Genomic DNA, 17,540 nt, shown 5'->3' with positions numbered 1-17,540 from the left:
GCCCACCAGTTTGATGTCGGCTAAGCGTCCCGACCTAACTTTACCTTTCCGTCTTTACCTGTTCGACACCGTGAGTCTTGATCTCCCGTCGGACGCCGGCGAGAGCCTCCCGGCCAGACAACCTCACCTTTTCAAGTCCAGCTGGAGATGCTTACCCGTCTGACACAGTGGGTATTGTGCTCCCGTCGGGCATCGGCGAGAGTATCACAGCCAGACAACTTACCGCTTCATCCTACGGTCGGCAAGACCGACCCGTTAGACTCAGTGAGTATTGGCCTCCCGTAGAGCGTCGGCGTTGGTCTTGGCCACCCACCTAATTTTCCGTCCGACGGGCGACGAGGCCTAGCTTTCAAGGGTCTCGTCCGCCTGCCGAACACCGTCCAACTGTCTCTTCTAGCCTCACACCTTTTCCCCCCGCCTGGCGAGGCTTACCCGTTCGATGCTCTTTGAGTCTCAATCTCCCATCGGATGCTGCGAGAGCCCTCCCAGTTCCGGGTTTTCTCTTCTCCCTACTCGTCGGCGAGGCTATCCGTCTGACATCGTAGTCTTGATCTTGTGTCAGTCGTTGACGCTGGTCTCCCGGTGGGCTCCTATGCTTGACGCCCGCAAGTGAGGCTCATCCATTCGATGTCGTGAGTCTTGATCTCCCGTCGGATGTCGCGAGAGCGTCCTTGCCGGGCGTCCCAAACTCTTTTTATCTGCCAAGCCGATGGGACCCACTTGTCCGACGTTGGAGTATTGAGCTCAAGCCGGAGGCTTCATGGGCCCCCTCGGCCAGACAACCGCCCTCTGTCCTCTGATTAGCAGGGGCTGACAGCCAGTAGAGCCCGTATGCCGACTCCGTGAACTATCCCACTGCAGGCAACTCGGGTCCTCCTGGTCAGGGCCTTAACCAGCTGCTCCTCCATCGGCGGGCAGGGCTCATCCGTCCCAACGTGATGAGCACACCGTTGAGCTTCGGTTGAGCCCTCCCCGACCGGTCGCCCTAAACCACGCAGTTCACACCAGCGACCGGTGGGGCCTAACCATGCATGCCAATACGCTCCCTCAGAGCTCATAGGCTCCCCCGGCCTTGCAATACTGGCCACTCCTCGTAACTAGCTCCCGCCAGATCTCTAGTGCGTATTTTGGGGGGGATCTGTCTGGCGGCTGTCCTACGCCCATTGCTTTTTGGGGGATACTCTGGGTTCGGGCCATTCCCGAGCTCAGAGCCCTTCCCCAGGACAGCACGCCAACTACGTATTACCATACTCGCCAAATACGCATTACGTAACTCGTGCTAAATATATGTAAGTGTGAACTCGTGAAATGCAAGTATGGAAAATTATGTTGTAACTGTAATTGGCATACAATCACTCAATGAAACAGCTCCTTTATAAATTGAGGAGATGACCACACAACCAGTGTTGACAAGTCCGCGGGTGAATTTCATGGCTGCGGGTCGAAGTGACCCCAATAACGTGATATTTAGCCCCTGGAATGCAAATTTCCCAGGGGACCCCCCTCGAAATGCAATTGGGCTAGTTTTGATTTGCATTTGACTATTCGCAAAGAGCTTGATTGACAGGCAATCTGACCAATCAGAGCGTGGATATGTGCTACCGCTTCTATCCGCCATCTTGCCCGACAGCTACGGCCTCTGTCTCTATAGAAATACATGTGAAAACGGGGTAAAAAAGATCGAAACTTGAATGAATTGAAACTTTTTCAATATAAATATGTGCGGAGGGTTATGCTGTGCTGTTGTTGGCTGCCAGTTACAGTAATAAGATAAGGTATTCCTTTAAAGTACTTGTTTTGCGTAACAGAAAACCTGTCATGTCCAGCGCTCAAATTAAATACTGAGTGTTAAATAATAAAATAATATGCTAAAACGTGTGCTCTTATCATTCTGTGGACAAAATCCTGTGAACGTCACCCCGATCGGGAGCTTTATATGCACATGTGCGCTCATCTTTTTTCAGTGCAGCTAACCTCGCATCGCTTCATGTCGTCTTCCCACTCATTAAACTATGACAGATCCTTTACTGCAAAAACACCGAGACACTCTAAAGTGATGAAACTATGGCGCTATGGACTTTTTAAACCCATTTTCATAGTTTTCACATTATATTGTTGGCTCTAAAAATATGTAAATGTGCATGCCCCGTAGCTGCAGCTGTATCCTTCTAGCCTTAACCACAACTCACACAGGAGAGTAGGTAACTTTGGTGGACTTAAACTTGAAAAATGGTGTTCTGTGTTTGAAATAAAACACTTTCTGATGTTTATTCATGTTCATTATTCATGCTTTAAGTAAATATGAAAAGACGATCGGTTCACGTGTTTGAACTGAGGCAATACAGTGATCTGTTACGACACATTGAAGAGCCACAAAATGGTATTTATTGTTTGAATTTCTTAAATTACTCAATTTAAAAGCTGAGGGTCCTGGGTGGGCGGGTTTTGCAAACTGTCAATTGGGCAGGTTTTGTTATGAAAACCTGGCAACCCTGCACACATCACCTGAATGACTTTTCTTGCTGGCATGTGAAAGCAGTGGATCCAAAACTACACAAGGAAATTCTGAATTACAAAACTGGGAGTTTATCCATTTGGCATAAAAAAGAGCAGTAATGTGTCACACGCAGACATTCCTCCAGTTTCCAAGTTGATGGTAAGCAAACTACTTTAAGTGATAACTCCTCTACACTGACAAGTTTTCTCATAGTGAAGTGAGGTACTGTGATACACCAAGACTTGACACTAACAAAAAGTCAGTGCTTATCAGTGACCCACACTTTACTGACTTGAAGGAACAATTGACAATAACCTGTTTTCCAATTTCAGTTTAAATTGGCCAATTGCTTCTATTGGGCCTTTAGAGCCTCATTGCAAGTTACTTGTTTAGAGTTTAATAACAATAAAGCTATTTCAATACATGGCAAACTTTACCACATCTCCTCAAAAAACATTGAGTTAAGAAGAAAAGTGGTTGCTGGGCAAAAAGAGGCCAAACATTTATTTATTTTTTTTCAAAAGTATTGAATATTTGAATACCAGTTATGTTTGTGGTACATTTTCTTTGAATCCATTTTATAAAATTGTTATTTTTCTAATATTGCTGAGTAGTGTTTAATTTCCTATTTGTTCTTAAAAGGTGTTATGTGCATTTACTGAATTAATTATTTTCGCTTGGCATACCTGTGTCATGACGTCATTGCACACTTCAGTAGGTGGCCCTGCCGTGATGTGCTTCATTCAGTAAATACGTCATCAAAGAAGCCATCACTGCATCTCTCCCTTTTAAATTTTTCTTTATTCATCTTTATAAACTTTTTTTCAGGTAAACGTAAAAACAAGATGCACAAAACACCCTTTTGTTTAAATATAAACACTGTGCAATATGATATTGATGATTTATGTGTGTTGAAAGCAGTTAATTTTACTATACTTATAGTGTCATGAGTTTAGCAGTCCTGGGCACATGGTTAGCATGGGTGCCTCGCGATTAGCGCGATAGCCGCTGTATGTGATAAATGGTCAGCATGTCGATGCTATTTGTGTGTAGAATACAGAGGTGGGGGACTCGAGTCACCCCAGCAGGCAGACAACGTCATATGACGTTAATATTAGGTTAGATTTAGGTCACGACGTCAGGTGACCAAAATTCAATGTCAAGCCAACGTCTAATGACAACGTTGATTTGACGTCCAAGACCGACGTCAATTGACGTTGATATTTAGTTGTTTTCAGGTTGTGTTGGGAAGTAACCAAAATCCAACGTCTAAAGCCAACGTCATATTGACGTCAAATACTGATATACAGTCGTCAGGTATGGCAACCAAAACCCAACGTCGCATAGACGTCATAATGGTAACGTCCACACAACGTCAGATTCTAACATCATTTGACGTTGTTTTTAGGTTGTGGCATTAACTAACCAAAATCCAACGTCGAGCCAACGTCATATTGATGTCAAATACTGATATACAGTCGTCGGGTATGGCAACCTAAACCCAACGTCGGCTAGACGTCATAATGGTAACGTCCACACAACGTCAGATTCTAACATCATTTGACGTTTTTTTTAGGTTGTGGCATTAACTAACCAAAATCCAACGTCGAGCCAACGTCTTAAGCCAACGTCATATTGACGTCAAATACTGATATACAGTCGTCAGGTATGGCAACCAAAACCCAACGTCGCATAGACGTCATAATGGTAACGTCCACACAACGTCAGATTCTAACATCATTTCACGTTGTTTTTAGGTTGTGGCATTAACTAACCAAAATCCAACGTCGAGCCAACGTCATATTGATGTCAAATACTGATATACAGTCGTCGGGTATGGCAACCTAAACCCAACGTCGGCTAGACGTCATAATGGTAACGTCCACACAACGTCAGATTCTAACATCATTTGACGTTTTTTTTAGGTTGTGGCATTAACTAACCAAAAGCCAATGTCGAGCCAACGTCTTAAGCCAACGTCATATTGACGTCAAATACTTATATACAGTCGTCGGGTATGGCAACCAAAACCCAACGTCGGCTAGACGTCATAATGGTAACGTCCACACAACGTCAGATTCTAACATCATTTGACGTTTTTTTTAGGTTGTGGCATTAACTAACCAAAAGCCAATGTCGAGCCAACGTCTTAAGCCAACGTCATATTGACGTCAAATACTTATATACAGTCGTCGGGTATGGCAACCAAAACCCAACGTCGGCTAGACGTCATAATGGTAACGTCCAGACAACGTCAGATTCTAACATCATTTGACGTTGATCTTCAGTTGTTTTTAGGTTGTGGCATTAACTAACCAAAATCCAACGTCGAGCCAACGTCTTAAGCCAACGTCACATTGACGTCAAATACTGATATACAGTCGTCAGGTATGGCATCCAAAACTCAACGTCGCCTAGACGTCATAATGGTAACGTCCACACAACGTCAGATTCTAACATCATTTGACGTTGATCTTCAGTTGTTTTTAGGTTGTGGCATTAACTAACCAAAATCCAACGTCGAGCCAACGTCTCAAACCAACGTCATACGGACGTCAAATACTGATATACAGTCATCAGGTATGGCAAACAAAACCCAACGTCGCCTAGACGTCATAATGGTAACGTCCACACAACGTCAGATTCTAACATCATTTGACATTGATCTTCAGTTGTTTTTAGGTTGTGGCATTAACTAACCAAAATCCAACGTCGAGCCAACGTCTCAAACCAACGTCATATGGACGTCAAATACTGATATACAGTCATCAGGTATGGCAAACAAAACCCAACGTCGCCTAGACGTCATAATGGTAACGTCCACACAACGTCAGATTCTAACATCATTTGACGTTGATCTTCAGTTGTTTTTAGGTTGTGGCATTAACTAACCAAAATCCAACGTCGAGCCAACTTCTCAAGCCAATGTCATACGGACGTCAAATACTGATATAGAGTCGTCAGGTATGGCAACCAAAACCCAACGTGGCCTAGACGTCATAATGGTAACGTCCACACAACGTCAGATTCTAACATCATTTCACGTTGTTTTTAGGTTGTGGCATTAACTAACCAAAATCCAACGTCGAGCCAACGTCTAAAGCCAACGTCATATTGACGTCAAATACTGATATACAGTCGTCAGGTATGGCAACCAAAACCCAACGTCGCATAGACGTCATAATGGTAACGTCCACACAACGTCAGATTCTAACATCATTTGACGTTGTTTTTAGGTTGTGGCATTAACTAACCAAAATCCAACGTCGAGCCAACGTCATATTGATGTCAAATACTGATATACAGTCGTCGGGTATGGCAACCTAAACCCAACGTCGGCTAGACGTCATAATGGTAACGTCCACACAACGTCAGATTCTAACATCATTTGACGTTTTTTTTAGGTTGTGGCATTAACTAACCAAAAGCCAATGTCGAGCCAACGTCTTAAGCCAACGTCATATTGACGTCAAATACTTATATACAGTCGTCGGGTATGGCAACCAAAACCCAACGTCGGCTAGACGTCATAATGGTAACGTCCACACAACGTCAGATTCTAACATCATTTGACGTTGTTTTTAGGTTGTGGCATTAACTAACCAAAATCCAACGTCGAGCCAATGTCTTAAGCCAACGTCATATTGATATCAAATACTGATATACAGTCGTCAGGTATGGCAACCAAAACCCAACGTCGCCTAGACGTCATAATGGTAACGTCCAGACAACGTCAGATTCTAACATCATTTGACGTTGATCTTCAGTTGTTTTTAGGTTGTGGCATTAACTAACCAAAATCCAACGTCGAGCCAACGTCTCAAACCAACGTCATACGGACGTCAAATACTGATATACAGTCATCAGGTATGGCAAACAAAACCCAACGTCGCCTAGACGTCATAATGGTAACGTCCACACAACGTCAGATTCTAACATCATTTGACGTTGATCTTCAGTTGTTTTTAGGTTGTGGCATTAACTAACCAAAATCCAAAGTCGAGCCAACGTCTCAAGCCAATGTCATACGGACGTCAAATACTGATATACAGTCATCAGGTATGGCAACCAAAACCCAACGTCGCCTAGACGTCATAATGGTAACGTCCACACAACGTCAGATTCTAACATCATTTGACGTTGATCTTCAGTTGTTTTTAGGTTGTGGCATTAACTAACCAAAATCCAAAGTCGAGCCAACGTCTCAAGCCAATGTCATACGGACGTCAAATACTGATATACAGTCATCAGGTATGGCAACCAAAACCCAACGTCGCCTAGACGTCATAATGGTAACGTCCACACAACGTCAGATTCTAACATCATTTGACGTTGATCTTCAGTTGTTTTTAGGTTGTGGCATTAACTAACCAAAATCCAAAGTCGAGCCAACGTCTCAAGCCAATGTCATACGGACGTCAAATACTGATATACAGTCATCAGGTATGGCAACCAAAACCCAACGTCGCCTAGACGTCATAATGGTAACGTCCACACAACTTCAAATTATAACATCGTTTGACGTTGATCTATAGTTAGTATTAGGTTGTGTCAAAAAATAACCAAAATCCAACGTCAAGCCAACATCTTAAGCCAAGTTCATATTGACGTCAAATACTCGTATACAGTCGTCAGGTATGGCAACCAAAACCCAACGTCTCCTAGACGTCATATTGGTAATGCCCACTCAGTGTCAAACTCTAACATCATTAGATGTTGACTTCACAAACACGTCATACAGCCATCTAAAAATATTGGTATGTTATCTGATCAGAGTATGCATTTGTTATTTGTGTGAGAGAAACCCTATACCTACTGAGAAATTTGAAATGAGAAAAAAACAAGAGCATAGAGAAAAGGGTCTGAGAGGACTGGAATGCATACATTCCATGCAATGTGTAGAAAACATACATTCAAATATGGAAAATGTAGAATCCTCAATTTGTCAAATGTGCATGTCTGCGTTATGGAAACACCTTGCTGTGAGGTGACTGCATAACCACGGAGTCATTTGCTGTTGCAAGCAATACAGTGATGAAATGAATAAGAGTACATTCATTATCATAGGCCTCAATTATTGTTGAATTAGTCGCACATCAACATTTAGTTTACATTTTCCCATACCACGAATGCTGTTGATCACTGCAGTCAACAGTGTAATCTGTAGACAAATGTTGCAATTATGACAGTGTTTGTAGTAAGTGTTACTGTGGACAAAGGAATAAACCTAAACCAACAGGTGGTTTAACACTTACAGCAAAGGGTCAGATATAGAAAATGCCACAGTTGTAGGCACAGCTGCATTTAGGCATAAGAGTGGTTATACAGTGGAGGCAACCCACTGAGCAAAGACACGTCCAAACGACGTCAATTTAACGTCTTTGTCGTACGTTCAAAAGACGTCCACTGAGTAGCCAGAATGAAAGTTTTTGCGACGTCTTTTTGGCGTTCAGTATTAACGTCCATACGACATAAATATTTAACGTTCAATAGACGTCCTCTGAGGGGCCAGAATGAAAGTTTATGCAACGTCTTTTTTAGACGTCTTTGTAGCGTTCAGTATTAACGTCCATATGACATAAATATTTAACGTTCAATAGACGTCCTCTGAGGGGCCAGAATGAAAGTTTTTGCGACATCGACGTTCATTCTAGTCATAGTAAAGGCAGTGTGCAGAAGTACTGCTTTAAAATTGTTAATAATAAATTAATACCCCTTACCTGTCCAAGACATATAGGTGTGCAAAGACATTTTAGTAGCCTTATTTACAATTGGAAATATGTGATCTGATCAATTAAAAAGGGACAGAAAAATAGTTTGAAACAACAAGTGAGCACTTTTTAACCATCTTTAATGACCTTTTCAGCAAAATATTAACAAGCTGATAAAACTAAATTCTAAAAGCTAAATTTAACTCTCAAGTGAACAACAACAACAAAAAAATCCCCCAAGACAAAGATATTTGGTCTGAAATGGGGAGGGGGTATAAAGTCCCCTATAGTCAAGTAAATTCACCTTTATTTATATAGCGCTTTTAACAATACAGATTGTGTCAAAGCACTTAACAGTATCAAATTGGAGGATATAGTGTTAGTAATGTATAATGATAAGATTACACACTCAATTTTCAGTTAAAGGCATTTCATTATTGAATTGTCATTGTCTAGCTCAGTTTAGTTTAAATAGTATCTGTGAAATCAAATTGACGATAATCACTAGAAATTAAGTGTCCCAAACTGAGCAAGCCAGAGGCGACAGCAGCAAGGAACCAAAACTCCCTCTGTGATAGAATGGAGAAAAAAACCTTGTGAGAAACCAGGCTCAGTCGGGGGTCAGTTCTCCTCTACAATGGAAATAAACACAAATGCCTTACAGTACTCATTCAAAAGTCCTCAGTTATTTTCCACTCCTGTATGCCCTCCATCTCCCTTCCTCCCAGGTGCATGTTTGAGATGTTCTGCTGCAAGATGCTTTATTGTAGCCTCTGTAGCTTCTTTGTCCCATTTCATGACTGCAGCTGCAAGAGTTGAACAAAAACAAAAATTACAAATATGTAAAGAAACCAACTTATTAATAGGTTTGCAGTGGGCAAAACCATTAATATATGCATACCAATAATATATTTTTTGCAGAGAAATGTTTAGATACTTCTCAGAGAAATTAATAAATGTACAAAATACATGTATAACTGAATAATTTGTTTTCCCTGAAGATCCTCCGCTAAATGTATATAGGGTTTGAAATGAACAGTCCTCTGTCTGTGCCGCCTTCATTTACTTGGCAATTTTCATCTCTTTCACTTTAATTCTCGGGCACTGACTTGTTCGCTAAACTGAGCATCCAATCAGATTTCTCTCTCTTACCGACAGTCCCGACACCGATTCAACATGTCAAATTAGGCAAACTACCGCTGACGTGAGCCCGATGAGAGCTGAGTGGAACACACCAAACAAACTAGCCCGACAGACTCGGACTGATGGCCCAATGGCCGACTGTCGGCTTGGTGTGTCCCAGGCTTTAGGCTACAGACAAATTAGTTGTTTTTTTTCCAAGGGTTGGAGCTAAACTCTAATGCTTTTGAATTTGAAGTTTGTCCAATAGGTTACCATTTAAAAAAAAAAAAAAAAAAAAAGGTCCAAGATCCAATTAGGTATACTTTTATTATAATAACACTAACAGAATATTTTTCTTAGTTAAGCTTTTTTGAGCATTCAGTTGCCATTGAAATTAAGATTCAAGGCCAGATTTCTTTTCTGGTTTTGGCCACCCATCTCAGGTTCGACTTGAGTGCAACGCACAGATTTTTTGACTTGCCTCTAATGTTCCTTAATTATTTTTTCTTGCTGAACAAAACTCTTCTCTATTGGGTGAACATTCTATATAACAGACCTGTACAGCATGCACAAACACAGAAAAAGTGTGTAACTTTTAATTATGATGTGGTATTTATATTTGATTTGACCCTTGATGTAACTAAATGATGCACATTTAAATTTACCTGAGAAAACTTTTAAAGTGCTGTGTTACTTACCAAGAAACTCTATTAAAAATCCTTAAAGTCTTACACAGAACATTTCAAATCTTTATATACATTCAATTTTTTTAAAGTTTATTAAAACTGTGCACAATTTATTTATTTCAATTTAAGTTGCAATTAGATGTCATCTGATTATATTTGAGGACACCATTTGCTGACACTTGTCACAGTCATGATATGCATTGTGTAACTTGATTGTATCACACACAACATATGTGTGAAGAGTTCAGATGCAAAAGCCTCCAAGTGCCATCTGAAATTCTCTTCCAAAATGGGCATTTTTATCAGGCTCCTATATTTATATTAAGCTATTTTACTTTAATTGCATAGAAAATGACCTATACATTGCTATTACTGAACCTAGGAGCCTGATAGAAATGCTCATTTTAGATGAAAATTTCAGACGGCATTTAGAGGCTGTTGCTTATGAACTCTTCATATATATAAGGTTTTCTGCTTGAACAGAAACTTACCTTTTTAAGCCTTGTGCTTCAACCTGAAAGAGATGAAGAATATCCGTTATTACAAAACTAACGTTAATTATATAAAATTATATCTTTGTTGATCAAATGAGAAATACTCCGATATATCGCTCTGACATGAAATAACAGTTATATAAATCAGATTAATTTCAAGATTACTTGCACTGCTAAGCGTTCCATATTTTAAATGTTGCACTCCACAACTGGCGCCAAACCCAATAAGTTAAGTTACTCTCCTGGAAACACTTAAAGCGCCTTAAATTGTTTTGGTTAACATTACTTAACAATAATAGGCATTAAAAAAATAATTGTTAATTTTCGGTCTTCTGTCCGACTATATGACGCAATGATACATTATTCATTATCATGCAGACCTAGGCGTTGATACTAACAAGATATAATATTAACCATTGAAATTTTAACCTGCAAAATGTGCGTCCAAGGTCGCAAAGTCTCATAGAAGGTTAACCCCAATTGGTTACGATCATATTTAGAGTAAGTTACAAATTTCAAAACATGCTGAAACCTAGACACTGGATCGGGATATTTGTGTTAATGTGATGGGCCTGGAATGCCCGCGCAAAATGCCGCCATCGGCATCTAATGTCATAAACTTAACTGGAAAACACAAAATGTATTGTTTTTACTTACCTGTTTGCTTGCATTCAAATTTTCGGCGGTGTCTGTCGATCGTACATCTGCAGAATCTCTTTTCAGTTGACGTTACGTGTGACGTCACTGACGTGGCGATTATGATAATTTTATAATTTTTGATACGCTGCTGGATAAGAGTCCGACTAAATAAAATATTTGCCAATTATGTGTATTTTTTTTTCTGTCTGTGTGTGTATGTGTGTGTGTGTGTGTGTGTGATATATATATATATATATATATATATATATATATTTTTTTTACATTTTGAAAGCATGTTCTCTGCAAATACAAATTGAGATTAAAGTTAACACCCATTGTATGGCCATGAATGTATATCATTTTGGCTTTATGCATAACCTGTAAGACTTCAAACAACTTCAAAAAAAGCGAAAATAGACTAAACTTGTTGACCTTATTTGATGCTGGAATGATGGAACTTATTGCTATCTGACTGTATGAAAACACCTAAATTAAAATATTTGAAATATTTGGGACAAGACCGGGTACATTTTGGTCCAAATATTATTTACAACATTTGGCCTATGTCTTGCAGCATAACACATCTGCTCTGTTCATGGCTATGCCAGTTTATGCAAAATCTGGGTCTTAGTGAAATAAATACATATGTATAGGGTTGCACAATTTTTGGGAATATTTAAGTGCACTCCATGGGAATTAATGAGGGGTACTGACATTTAGGCTTTGTATAACTAAAGCAAACATTATCACTGTGATTTAAAAATGTAATGATAATATAGAGAAAGACCTTTATTGGCAGGTATGTTTACACATAAGATGAATATATTTTGGTGACAGAAGCTTCCACAGCACAAACAGAATGACAGTGACAAGACACAGATAATAAAAAGAACAAAAATATGTAAATAGGAAATTACAATATATACAAAAAAATAAAAGATATATAATACACAATATACAAAAAAATAGGATATTAAGATGGTATCTGTGTGTACAGGTATGTTATGTACAATGCTAGGAAATGTAAATAAAGTGTGTTAAATAAATGTATAAATAGTGTTGTGTATTACACATTTATTGTAAAGTTAACTGTTCATAGATTGCCTGAGGGAAGAAACTGTTCCTGTGCTGGCCGTTCTGGTGCTCAGAGCTCTGTAGCGTCAGCCCTTTTGCTCTCTCTGGATGAGTTCAGTTCTTGGAGAGTGGGGAGGGTACCAGTGATTTAATAACTGAGCTAAACCAGACAGTTATTGAAGTGCAGAGGATTCAATGATGGCAGAGTAGAACTGTATCAGCAGCTCCTGTGGCAGGTTGAACTTCCTCAGCTGGCGAAGGAAGTACAACCTCTGCTGGGCCTTTTTAACAATGGAGTCAATGTGAATGTCCCACTTCATGTCCTGAGAGATATGGTGGTGCCCAGAAACTGAGAACCAGTTTTGCATGTCCAGAAGACGTCCAAGATGGGTGCTTTTGAGACGTTCAGATATTGAACCAGTTTACACGTCCACAGACGTCCAAGATGGGTCCTTTTGAGACGTTCAGATATTGAACCAGTTTTGCATGTCCAGAAGACGTCCAAGAAAATCCCTAGTGAGACGTTTAGATATTTAAACAGTTTTGCATGTCCAAGAGGGGTCCCCATCAGACGTTCAGATATTGAACTAGTTCTGCACGTCCACAGACATACAAAAAAAGTCTCCGTCAGACGTTCAGATATTGAACCAGTTTTGCACATCCACAGACGTCCAAGATGGGTCCTTTTGAGACGTTCAGATATTGAACCGGTTTTGCACGTCCACAGACGTACAAAACGGGTCCCCATCAGACGTTCAGATATTGAACCTGTTTTGCACGTCCACAGACGTACAAAACGGGTCCCCATCAGACGTTCAGATATTGAACCAGTTTTGCACGTCCAGTAGACTTCCAAAAGTGGTTCTGAACTGACAGACGTTATACAGACATGATCTGAAAGTCTCTCTGACGTCACATGTTTGCTGGGAAGGGATTTGTTAAAGTTCAAAAGGGTCATCATTGGTCATGTGAATGAAACTGTAATTTACAAGTATAGCCAGACATGTACACACCTTCTCTGTACTCCTAAACCTAACCCTATTTTAACTATAAATTAATATGGAAATTATAGGTGAATAGTGAATGGCACAGATGTGCCTGCCCCTGGTTGTGAGCATAAGTGAAAACACAATTTTACCAATTACTTACATGTAACAGCCTAAAAAATAAAAATCAATACATATTTGCTATCTTTTGTTTAAAATTTTTTTTTCTACAGTTACAATGTTGTTTGACGTCTCTATGTTGCTTTGTTCATGATTGGTTAATCTGAATGTCATCCAGGAATCTGACCAATGACAGCAGGGCACGCCTCCTCCCGCTCAGATTTGAAAGTTCACCTCAGACGTTACTGCAGCTCTGTTTATCTGCAGTCCTGCTCCGTTCAGTGCTCTAGGAATGGCTTTCACATGATTGTCTCATATCTGACAGATGAGTTATTATTTTGACCGATTTTGAGTTATGCGGTGTCGATTGAGAACACAGACACAATGGCTATGGACACATAATGGAAACACAGAAGGTAAGTACCTCTTATAAATGTTTTTTTGTTACTGTTAAAGTGATATGATAATCGCGATGACATAATCTGTTACTGTGTTTTGTTATTATATTTTAATACTGTCCAGATAAGGCTGTGTGACGATGTCTTGGGCATGATTAAAAGTGACTCGTTGTTGTTGTTTTTATATCGCGAAATGTAAATATATCCGCGTAGCGTTAGTACTACAAGTTCTGGAGGTTTATGTAATAGATACATACACATGAATGACAGAATAAATAGCGGGAGCTGGACCTTAATATGAGTTAAGTACTGAAGGCCGCCTTTTGCTGATCTTATTTTTAATAACAGAATGAAATAGTAAAAATAACGATATTGTTATTTTATTGTAAAATAAAATGTCTCACTCTGGAACATGAACAACTGACATGTGTTCAACAGAGAGATCATGAAACCACCTGAAGAATACTATGCAAACCGTGCTTTCGGATCCAACTTACTGCTACGTGTTTGTATAAAGCTGGTGAGTAGCCAAACTTTTTGTAAGCCTGTCTGTCTCTGTCAGTAAGTCAACAATTACTATAGTTTTATTAAACCTGTTAAATATTCGTGTGTGTGTGTGTGTGTGTGTGTTTTCCCTCTCATGGTCCAGAGGTTTTGGGATTGAAAATCTTCTGCCATATGATCTTCTGTAAAAGTGAGTATTCATAATGCTTTAATGATCATGTGCCGTTATATGTGCTGAAATGTGAACATGGGCAAAGCAGGCAAACTCTGCACCAAGGCACCACTCTGATTCAAACTTAATTCTTGAGTTTAGCTCACTCAAAATCAAAACTCCCTCATCATTTTCTAACCCTCATGTCTTTTTTAATCTTCTTTTGTGTTCCACAGAAAAAAAAGTCAGTTATGCAGGTTGGAAAAGACATAAGTGAGTAAATGATGACATCATTTTCATCATATCCACCTTATTCTTCACATAAAAATGGCCCATTTATAGATTTTATGGGTCTTGCTTCCAGATATTTTAACTTTTTTAGCTATACAGAACTGCTCGTTTTGCTGCTTGATATTGCAAATTGGTTTGTCATACCATATTATTTTAGTGTATTATCTTAATTATGAACACACTGGTTTGTAATACAAACAGTTTTACTATTTACTGCATGTTGTTATTGTTATTTAAGGCTAATGAACTTGAAGTCTCGCCCATTGGCTTACTTCTGCGTTTAGGAATAAGGTGGATGAAGTATGAAGATACTTGAGTAATTTAATGATCTCCTCAAGTACATTTGTTAGACATCACCGACGTGTGATAGAAAAGCAGTGTAAACAGATTAATAATTTTATTAGTTATAAATATACAGGTATTAGCATTTTAGCAATTGATAAAAATATTATATTTATTTTTTTTAGTGTACTAATTGCCATTTTTTACATCTGGGAAAAGTTGTTATTTGTTGTGAATACTCATTTCTTTATTTGTATTTCCTGTAGCTCAAATAGTAGAGCATGGCGCTAGCAACGCCAAGATCATGGGTTGTTCCCTGGGAATTCCCGATTCCCAGGGAAAGCAAGAGCTGATAAAAATGTAGAAACTGTAACTGGAATGCAATGTAAGCCGCTTTGGATAAAAGCGTCTGCTAAATGTAAATGTGTTTATAATTACAAGTAGGGTTAACTTGTAACTTGCTCAAGGGTACCTCAAGCCCTGTTTACACTAGTGGGTTTCCTGCCAGGACTGAGACTCGAACCCATGACCTTCAGGCTACGAGTCTGCCTCTCTAACCATTAGGTCACAGCTAAATAATTAAATTAGTCAGAATATCTCAATGTCAAATGTTGTTTAAAGAAAAGGTACATAAATGGAATCCTCCTTTTTAAGGACTTTTCAATAAATCTGTCATCTTTTTTATTTATTTAACCCCCAGATGCAGCAAGGATCCAGCTGATTACTTCAGATTTGGAGGACTTCTCTTTATCTACTGTGTCTGTCACTTCTGGTGCAGAATCATGGACCTTTATTTGTATGTTTTGATTTTACTTTTTATTACACTTGTGTAGCTAGTATTCAGGATTAAAATACAATGTAATTTTTTTCCACATATATTATCAGAGCTATATTGGAGCCCAAAAGGGTCAATCGAATATTGATAAAAACACTATAAACCTGATTGGGATAATACAAGCTAAAGTACAGTTCCCTGCACAATCTTTTTCAAAGAAAAAAATTGATACTAACCCTAATTTTTTCAATTGCTTCTCAAGAATTCCTCTTCAGGAAATTTGTTTACACAAATTTACATCTGAATAATGAAACGGTTTTAAAGAGATACTCCACCCCAAAATGAAAATTTTGTCATTAATCAATTACCACCATGTCGTTCCAAACCCATAAAAGCTTTGTTCATCTTCTGAACACAATTTAAGATATTTTGGATGAAAACCGGGAGGCTTGTCAATGTCCCATTGACTGCCAAGTACATTACACAGTCAAGATCCAGAAAAGTATGAAACACATCGCCAGAATACTCCGTCTGCCATCAGTGGTTCAATCATTATGTTATGAAGCGACAAGAATACTGTTTGTGTCAACGTAGCGCCATGTTGGAGATTATGCCCTGGACGCAAAACACATCCACTCTTCTGTATCAGCCTCGACACAGGGATGCGTCTTCTGCGTTGATTTATGCTTTGATTTGAACGCAAACAGCGCATCCCTGTGTCAAGGCTGATACAGAAGAGTGTATGTGTTTTGCGTCCAGGGCATAATCTCCAAAATGGCGCTGTGCTGATGCAGAGGAGACGTTACGGTGCCTAATTGTTGAATAAAGTCATTATTTTTGTTGTATTTCTATATAAAAAGTATTCTCATCGCTTCATAACATTACATAACATATTCTGACAATGTGTTTCATACTTTTCTGGACCTCGACAGTGTAATTTACTTGGCAGTCAATGGGACAGACACAAGCCTCCCGGGTTTCATCCAAAATATCTTAAATTGTGTTCCGAAGATGAATGAAGCTTTTACAGGCTTGGAACGACATGGGGGTAAGTGATTAATGACAATTTTCATTTTGGGGTGGAGTATCCCTTTAAGCCTGGAATACACTACACGACTTTTAAAAATCTGAACAGATTTTTAAATCACCAGGCATCATACATTTACCGATTTTGTAAATAATGACAAAGGAAAGCTGGGCATCATATATAATTAGGCCTGGAATACACTACACGTTTTTTGTCCTGATTTTCCGCCAATTTACAGTCTGGAGAAGTTGACACTAGTTGCCGAAAGTCAGAGCCAGTCTGCAGATTTGATAGTCACAGACTCCGGTTTTTTAGCTTCAGACTATCCAGACTACTATTCTATCCAGTTGGAGGATATCAAAAATGTTTGATATTTTCAGCCGATTTTAGAACGTATATTGTTTCCATTTGTCACGCGTCTCCAAGGCTCATGTTTCTGAGTGAGTTTGTTGTGCTCGGAACAACTTTAAAGTCTGGTAGTGTATGATCCTCGGTCATGTTGTGTATGATGCCCAGTTTTCCTTTGTCACGATTTACGAAGTCAGTATATAGCCAGGTCCATAAATATTGGGACATCGACACAATTCTAACATTTTTGGCTCTATACGCCACCACAATGGATTTCAAATGAAACGAACAAGATGTGCTTTAACTGCAGACTGTCAGCTTTAATTTGAGGGTATTTACATCCAAATCAGGTGAACGGTGTAGGAATTACAACAGTTTGTATATGTGCCTCCCACTTGTTAAGGGACCAAAAGTAATGGGACAGAATAATAATCA

The sequence above is a fragment of the Barbus barbus genome (genome assembly GCF_936440315.1).
Source record: "Barbus barbus genome assembly, chromosome: 47".
Classification (NCBI taxonomy): Eukaryota; Metazoa; Chordata; class Actinopteri; order Cypriniformes; family Cyprinidae; genus Barbus; species Barbus barbus.
Note: the sequence above shows the minus strand (reverse complement) of the source record.